Genomic DNA, 9,187 nt, shown 5'->3' on the forward strand with positions numbered 1-9,187 from the left:
AAGGGACATCCTGCGGGCGTCGCATGCCGGAGGGTCCGGGTCTCTCCGTCTCCCGTGGTGTGCGAGGGGCATCCTGCGGGCATCGCATGCCGGAGGGTCCGGGTCTCTCCGTCTCCCGTGGTCTCCGAGGGACATCCTGCGGGCGCCGCATAACGTTGTGAGGCTGGATGACTCGTTGTCAAAGATTTGACATCCAGAGTCGAAATATTAGCTCCCTTCTCTCTCCACAGAGATTATCAGACCTGCTGAGATAATCCAGTATTTTCTGGGGGGGTTTCAGATTCCAGCATCCGCAGTAATTTGCTTTTATCTGTTTTCTTTTCAGATTCCAGCATCCGCAGTAATTTGCTTTTATCAATGTGGCAATTATTTGCTGTATTTAGCTTGTAAAGTTACTAAAATTTCAGGTTGTTTGGGAAAAGGGAAATCTCAGAATTCAGGTAAATGTAGGTATGAAATGAAAATCGCTTATTGTCACAAGTAGGCTTCAAATGAAGTTACTGTGAAAAGCCCCTAGTCGCCACATTCCGGCACCTGTTCGGAGAGGCTGGTACGGGAACCGTGCTGCTGGCCTGCCTTGGCCTGCTTTCAAAGTCAGCGATTTAGCCCTGTGCTAAACAGCCCCAGTGTAGTCCCAGGTAGTTGAGGACCAAGGGATAGTTTCATGTGTATATAGTCTTCAGTATACTTAAGTGTCATAGCCTATTATAATCCTTTTTGTCATGTGTGTTTTGTCTTTCTTTTAAGTTAATAAATATTCTTTATTAATTGTGCACACAATGACTGGACTGTTCCTCACTGGGTTGTACACCGTTCCTCACATGCCAAAAAAAATCCATGCACCACTACGAACCAGTATTCCAAGTTACCCATCTGGGTAGTGGGATACCATAAAACCATATAATACCTACAGTGCAGAAGGAGGCCATTTGGCCCATTGAGTCTGCGATGGCGCTGTGAGGCAGCAGTGCTAAACATTGTGCCACCATGCCAGCCCTCGCATTTAACATCAGTGTGGTTCGTAATAAATGTTCAGACTGGTAAAAGGGACAGAAATAAGTTCCCAGTGCCCTGCAAATATAACAAAACACAAAGTAACCATCCACACAAACTACAAAGAGCATTTGTTCCCAAGACAGTGTATCAACAATATTTCTTCCCATTGACAATCCCACAAAGGGATAGGTTGGCAATTAGTCACAGCCCCATCGCTTGATGTTTTTGTGCTCTATCATCATATTATTTCCATTTAAAAGTTTTCATTATCGGAGATGACCTTTTCAGCAGATCATGTCTGATTTAGCTAGCACCGTCACGGTGGAATGTGGACATTAGTCTATGATGCAGATACAACTAACGCAGAAGCAGAAGGGACCTGTTTCAATTCCGACAGCTTGATTTGCTCGATTTGGGGAAAATTTAACTCATTGTTTCCACTTGGGGAGAAGAACAAAACTAGCAGCTGCCAATATGAGATAGATACCAAGAAAAAATTAGAAGCAACCCCTTCAGAGAATGGTGAGAATGTGGAACTCATTACCACAGGGAGTGGTTGAAGCAAATAGTGGATGCATTTAAGGGGAAGCTAGACAAGCCTCTGAGAGAGAAGGGAATGGAGGAGTTTACTGATAGAGCTAGAGGAGAAAGATGGGAGGAGACTCGAGTGGAGCATAAACACCAATATGGGCGGATTGCGACCAAATCGCCTGCTTATCTGACGTAATCATATGTCCTCTCCATTGAAAATCAAATGCTGGGACTGAACACTGACTGAAGAGTGACATTTCTCTTGTAAGCTTTGAGATAAATTCAGGGTGGGTACAAAACAGACATTGAATTCATACTCATGATGACTGCTTAGTTAACATGAAAAGAAACATTTTACCCCCCCTGCTTTTTTATGGTGAAGCCAATTTTGAAATCAGTTAGATCATTCATCACTAATCTTCACCATCTTCAAAATCTTTACACAGAGAAAGCGGAAAAAGATTGTCATGGTTTTGGATTATTACTACCATAAAAAAATGAACAAACAAATGTACAGCACAGGAACAGGCCCTTGGGCCTCCAAGCCCGTGCCGACCATGCTGCCCGACTAAACTACAATCCACCACCTCCTCCGGTAGCGAGTTCCAGGCACCCACTACCCTCTGTGAAAAAACTTGCCTCGTACATCTACTCTAAACCTTGCTCCTCTCACCTTAAACCTATGCCCCCTAGTAATTGACCCCTCTACCCTGGGGAAAAGCCTCTGATTATCCACTCTGTCTATGCCCCTCATAATTTTGTAGACCTCTATCAGGTCGCCCCTCAACCTCCTTCGTTCCAGTGAGAACAAACCGAGTTTATTCAACCGCGCCTCATAGCTAATGTCCTCCATACCAGGCAACATTCTGGTAAATCTCTTCTGCACCCTCTCTAAAGCCTCCACATCCTTCTGGTAGTGTGGCGACCAGAATTGAACACTATACTCCAAGTGTGGCCTAACTAAGGTTCTATACAGCTGCAACATAACTTGCCAATTCTTATACTCAATGCCCCGGCCAATGAAGGCAAGCATGCCATATGCCTTCTTGACTACCTTCTCCACCTGTGTTGCCCCTTTCAGTGACCTGTGGACCTGTACTCCTAGATCTCTCTGACTTTCAATACTCTTGAGGGTTCTACCATTCACTGTATATTCCCTACCTGCATTAGACCTTCCAAAATGCATTACCTCACATTTGTCCGGATTAAACTCCATCTGCCATCTCTCCGCCCAAGTCTCCAAACAATCTAAATCCTGCTGTATCCTCTGACAGTCCCCATCGCTATCCGCAATTCCACCAACCTTTGTGTCGTCTGCAAACTTACTAATCAGACCAGTTACATTTTCCTCCAAATCATTTATATATACTACAAACAGCAAAGGTCCCAGCACTGATCCCTGTGGAAAAACACTGGTCACAGCCCCCCAATTAGAAAAGCATCCTTCCATTGCTACTCTCTGCCTTCAATGACCTAGCCAGTTCTGTATCCACCTTGCCAGCTCACCCCTGAACCCGTGTGACTTCTCCTTTTGTACTCGCCTACCATGAGGGACCTTGTCAAAGGCCTTACTGAAGTCCATATAGACAACATCCACTGCCCTACCTGCATCAATCATATTTGTGACCTCCTCGAAAAACTCTATCAAGTTAGTGAGACACGACCTCCCCTTCATAAAACCATGCTGCCTCTCACTAATACGTCCATTTGCTTCCAAATGGGAGTAGATCCTGGCTCGAAGAATTCTCTCCAGTAATTTCCCTACCACTGAAGTAAGGCTCACCGGCCTGTAGTTCCCTGGATTATCCTTGCTACCCTTCTTAAACAGAGGAACAACTGGAGCTATTCTCCAGTCCTCCGGAACATCACCTGAAGACAGTGAGGATCCAAAGATTTCTGTCAAGGCCTCTGCAATTTCCTCTCCAGCCTCCTTCAGTATTCTGGGGTAGATCCCATCAGGCCCTGGGGACTTATCTATCTTAATATTTTTTAAGACACCCAACACCTCGTCTTTTTGGATCTCAATGTGGCCCAGGCTATCTACACACCCTTCTCCAGACTCAACGTCAACCAATTCCTTCTCTTTGGTGAATATTGATGCAAAGTATTCATTTAGTACCTCGCCCATTTCCTCTGGCTCCACACATAGATTCCCTTGCCTATCCTTCAGTGGGCCAACCCTTCCCCTGGCTACCCTCTTGCTTTTTATGTACGTGTAAAAAGCCTTGGGATTTTCCTTAACCCTATTTGCCAATGACTTTTCGTGACCCCTTCTAGCCCTCCTGACTCCTTGCTTAAGTTCCTTCCTACTTTCCTTATATTCCACACAGGCTTCGTCTGTTCCCAGCCTTTTAGCCCTGACAAATGCCTCCTTTTTCTTTTTGACGAGGCTTACAATATCTCTCATTATCCAAGGTTCCCGAAAATTGCCGTATTTATCCTTCTTCCTCACAGGAACATGCCGGTCCTGAATTCCTTTCAACTGCCACTTGAAAGCCTCCCACATGTCAGATGTTGATTTGCCCTCAAACATCCGCCCCCAATCTATGTTCTTCAGATCCCGCCTAATATTGTTATAATTAGCCTTCCCCCAATTTAGCACATTCATCCTAGGACCACTCTTATCCTTGTCCACCAGCACTTTAAAACTTACTGAATTGTGGTCACTGTTCCCGAAATGCTCCCCTACTGAAACTTCTACCACCTGGCCGGACTCATTCCCCAATACCAGGTCCAGTACCGCCCCTTCCCTAGTTGGACTGTCTATATATTGTTTTAAGAAGCCCTCCTGGATGCTCCTTACAAACTCTGCCCCGTCTAAGCCCCAGGCACTAAGTGAGTCCCAGTCAATATTGGGGAAGTTGAAGTCTCCCATCACCACAACCCTGTTGCTTTTACTCTTTTCCAAAATCTGTCTACCTATCTGCTCCTCTATCTCCGGCTGGCTGTTGGGGGGCCTGTAGTAAACCCCCAACATTATGACTGCACCCTTCTTATTCCTGATCTCTACCCATATAGCCTCACTGCCCTGAGGTGTCCTCCCGTAATACAGCTGTGATATTCTCCCTAACCAGTAGCGCAACTCCGCCACACCTTTTACATCCCCCTCTATCCCGCCTGAAACATTTAAATCCTGGAACGTTTAGTTGCCAACCCTGCCTTTCCCTCAACCAGGTCTCTGTAATGGCAACAACATCATAGTTCCAAGTACTAATCCAAGCTCTAAGTTCATCTGCTTTACCCTTAATACTTCTTGCATTAAAACATATGCACTTCAGGCCACCAGACCCACTGTGTTCAGCAACTTCTCCTTGTCTGCTCTGCCTCAGAGCCACACTGTCCCTATTCCCTAGTTCTCCCTCAATGATCTCACCTTCTGACCTATTGCTCCCGTGCCCACCCCCCTGCCATAGTTAAAACCCTCCCGAGCGACACTAGCAAACCTCGCGGCCAGGATATTTATGCCTCTCCAGTTTAGATGCAACCCGTCCTTCTTATATAGGTCACACCTGCCCGGAAGAGCTCCCAGTGGTCCATATAACAGAAACCCTCCCTCCTACCAGCTGTTTAGCCACGTGTTTAGCTGCTCTATCTTCCTATTTCTAGCCTCACTGGCACGTGGCACAGGGAGTAATCCCGAGATTACAACCCTAGAGGTCCTGTCTTTTAACTTTCTGACTAACTCCCTGAACTCCTGCTGCAGGGCCTCATGCCCCTTCCTGCCTATGTCGTTAGTACCAATATGTACAACGACCTCTGCCTGTTTGCCCTCCCACTTCAGGATTCCCTCTACCCGTTCGGAGACATCCTGGACCCTGGCACCAGGGAGGCAACATACCATCCTGGAGTCTCTTTCACGTCCACAGAATCGCCTATCTGTGCCCCTGACTACAGAGTCCCCTATTACTATTGCTCTTCTGCGCTTTGACCCTCCCTTCTGAACATCGGAGCCAGCCGTGGTGCCACTGCTCTGGCTGCTGCTGTTTTCCCCTGATAGGCTATCCCCCCCGACAGTATCCAAAGGGGTATACCTGTTCAAGAGGGGGACAACCACAGGGGATTCCTGCACTGACTGCCTGCCCTTTCTGGTGGTCACCCATTTCTCTTCCTGCACCTTGGGTGTGACCACATTTATATAACTGTGGTTTATGATGCTTTCCGTCACCTGCATGCTCCTAAGTGCATCCAATTGCTGCTCCAACCGAACCATGTGGTCTGTGAGGAGCTCCTGTTGTGTGCACTTTCTGCAGATGAAGCCATCTGGGACGCTAGAAGTCTCCCGGACCTGCCACATCTCACAGTCAGAGCACTGCACCCCTCTAACTGACATTGCATCAATTAATTAGTAAATTAAAATTAAAAGTTTAAAAAAAAATTTTTTTTTTAAGTTACTGTTAACTATCTGTTTCCTAGCACTAGATTTCTAATATAAATCTGAAAGCTAAATATAGTACTCTCTGATCTCTGGCTTAGATACCCCTCTAAATTATAATTAAGTAATTATGTTTAATTGGTTACCAATGCTTAATTTCTTAAATTTAGTGTAGATTCCCAACCAGCCACTCAGGTCACAGCTTTTCTGTGATGTCACTTCAGTTCCCCCACCCCCCACACACGCACACACAATTTGAAAAAGGTATAAAAGTAAAAATCACTTACTTACCTCCTGAGGGTCTTAGATGTTCTCAGGTTCTCTCCCTGACAGAGAGTGCTCCTCCACCGCCCCCCCCCCCCCCCCCCCCCGCGAACGGCTCCCGAAACTAGGCCGCGATCTTTTTAAATCTCCGCTCCGACTCGCAGTTCCCGCGCTTTTTAAATCTCCCGGCTCTCTCTCCACTCGCGCTGTTTTCAATGTCCCGGCTCTCTCTCCTCCCACGCTGTTTTCAATGTCCCGGCTCTCTCTCCTCGCGCTGTTTTCAATGAATTCATACTCATGATGACTGCTTAGTTAACATGAAAAGAAACATTTTACCCCCCTGCTTTTTTATGGTGATGCCAATTTTGAAATCAGTTAGATCATTCATCACTAATCTTCACCATCTTCAAAATCTTTACACAGAAAAAGCGGAAAAAGATTGTCATGGTTTTGGATTATTACTACCATAAAAAAATGAACTTGCATGGTGGCACAGTGGTTAGCACTGCTGTCTCACAGCATCAGGGAACTGAGTTCGATTCCAGCCTTGGGTGGCTGTCTGTGTGGTGTTTGTACTTTCTCCCCGTGTCTGCGTGGCTTTCCTTCAGGTGCTCCGCTTTCCTCCCACAGTCCAAAGATGTGCAGATTAGGTGGACTGGCCATGCTAGATTGCCACTTAGTGTCCAAAGATGTGTAGGCTCGGTGGAGTTACGGGGTTATGGGAATAGGACGGGGGAGTGAGCCTAGGTAGGGTGCTCTTCCAGAGGTTGGTGCAGACTTGACAGGCTGAGTGGCCTCCTTCTGCACGGTAGAGATTCTATGGATTCAAAGGGTAAAGCTTCCAATTAAACATTTGCATAATGTAATTTATTCTGCAACAACTTAGAAATGGGCATGAACAATTATCCCAAGGTTCAGAACATTGAACTAGGCTTTTTGCAAACTTACTGTTGCTTATATTATCACTTAATGTATTCATTCAAAATTCCCCCCTGCATTTTGGTGAAGGTCAGTTTAAATAAATGCGTTAATTTCTCCATTCATAATGAAGAATTTAATATCAGGGCCTGAAGCATTCATATGATAACATCACCAGCAATTTGTTGCTATTTACGGCACCATTACACTGATTTCTAAAGAGCTGTATGTGCATAATCTAATGCAGTTCAAACTTAAGGCAAATCATGTAAATCATATTAGCGAGCACATTTGTGTCACTCCCATTCCCATTAAAAATTAATTGTACTATTGTGACCCAGGTGGGCATTTTCATGTGCGAATAAAGCATAATTAAATGTTGCACAAAGGCAGCAGTCTATTAAGATACCTTTTGTTCCCGTCCATCCCTTTCCCACAAATGCAGACAAAAATAAACTCACAAGCAAAGAGTTTTAAAATGATTTAATATGATTTGAAATCTGGTGCAAACATGCATCATTTTAATATAAAACTGAGTACAGATGCATATGGTGCATTAGTTAGGCCCCATTTAGAATACTGTGAGCAATTTTGGGCCCCACACCTCAGGAAGGACATACTGGCACTGGAGCAGGTCCAGCGGAGATTCACACGGCTGATCCCAGGAATGGTAGGCCTAACATACGATGAACGTCTGAGGATCCTGGGATTATATTCATTGGAGTTTAGGAGGTTGAGGGGAGATCTAATAGAAACTTACAAGATAATGAATGGCTTAGATAGGGTGGACGTAGGGAAGTTGTTTCCATTAGCAGGGGAGACTAGGACCCGGGGGCACAGCCTTAGAATAAAAGGGAGTCACTTTAGAACAGAGATGAGGAGAAATTTCTTCAGCCAGAGAGTGGTGGGTCTGTGGAATTCATTGCCACAGAGGGCGGTGGAGGCCGGGACGTTGAGTGTCTTTAAGACAGAAGTTGATAAATTCTTGATTTCTCGAGGAATTAAGGGCTATGGAGAGAGAGCGGGTAAATGGAGTTGAAATCAGCCATGATTGAATGGTGGAGTGGACTCGATGGGCCGAATGGCCTTACATCCGCTCCTATGTCTTATGGTGTATGTTAGCACCATCTCTGACCCAGTTAGTACCACCAGAAAATATTTAAAATAGCCCTATAGTGAAACCTGCACCTCCCTGTCCCACGTGGGCCTATCGTGAAACCTGCACCTACCTGTCCCACGTGGGCCTACAGTGAAACCTGCACATACCTGTCCCACATAGGCCTATAGTGAACCCTGCACCTACCTGCCCCACGTGGGCCTATAGTGAACCCTGCACCTACCTGCCCCACGTGGGCCTATAGTGAAACCTTCACCGACATGTCCCACATGGCCTGTAGTGAAACCTGCACCTACTTGTTCCACGTGGGCCGATAATGAAACCTGCATCTACCTGTCCATGATGGTTGCAGAGAAAGAAATCATGCCACAAGATTAAGCCAATGCAATACGAGTTTTAGTGTGTAATAAAAGTTATGTAAGTGCTCAATCTCATTGCTCTATTTAAGTACAAACTACAAAATGTAAGTTTTTGGTTTTGGCAATGTATGTTAGAGGACTTACCATGTGAGGAATACTTTGTCCACTGAAGTTGAGAGATATGTTAATCAACTGTTGTGACAGACAATTTAGTCACAGAAGAGCTGAAACTCCTGAGGAAATCTGGTGGGAGGCAGGGCTTTCCCCGAAAATTGTGAAAATATGATTGTGCTATGTTTATGGTTTTTCCTGGAGTTTCCAACTTGCCTTGTAAGAGACTAAACCATCACTTACTTTGTACAGGGAGTGTCAATGGAAAGTGAGGACATGAGTTTCCTATGTCTGGTACTTCTGCTATAGTCGGGATGGCACTTCTGTGACCGGCAATACAACTACTGGCCTGTAGATGTAGGAGCTCACTGGAGAGCCCAGGACTTAGGTTTGAGGGCTGGAGGGGGACCTTGGGCAAACACAAAAAGCTGGTTGTGTGATGGATTTTCTTGTTGCATGGGACAGGCAGCAACAACCAAAAGCCTATAGTGAAACCTGCACCTCCCTGCCCCACGTGGG

This window comes from Scyliorhinus torazame, chromosome 8, assembly GCF_047496885.1.
Source record: "Scyliorhinus torazame isolate Kashiwa2021f chromosome 8, sScyTor2.1, whole genome shotgun sequence".
NCBI lineage: Eukaryota > Metazoa > Chordata > Chondrichthyes > Carcharhiniformes > Scyliorhinidae > Scyliorhinus > Scyliorhinus torazame.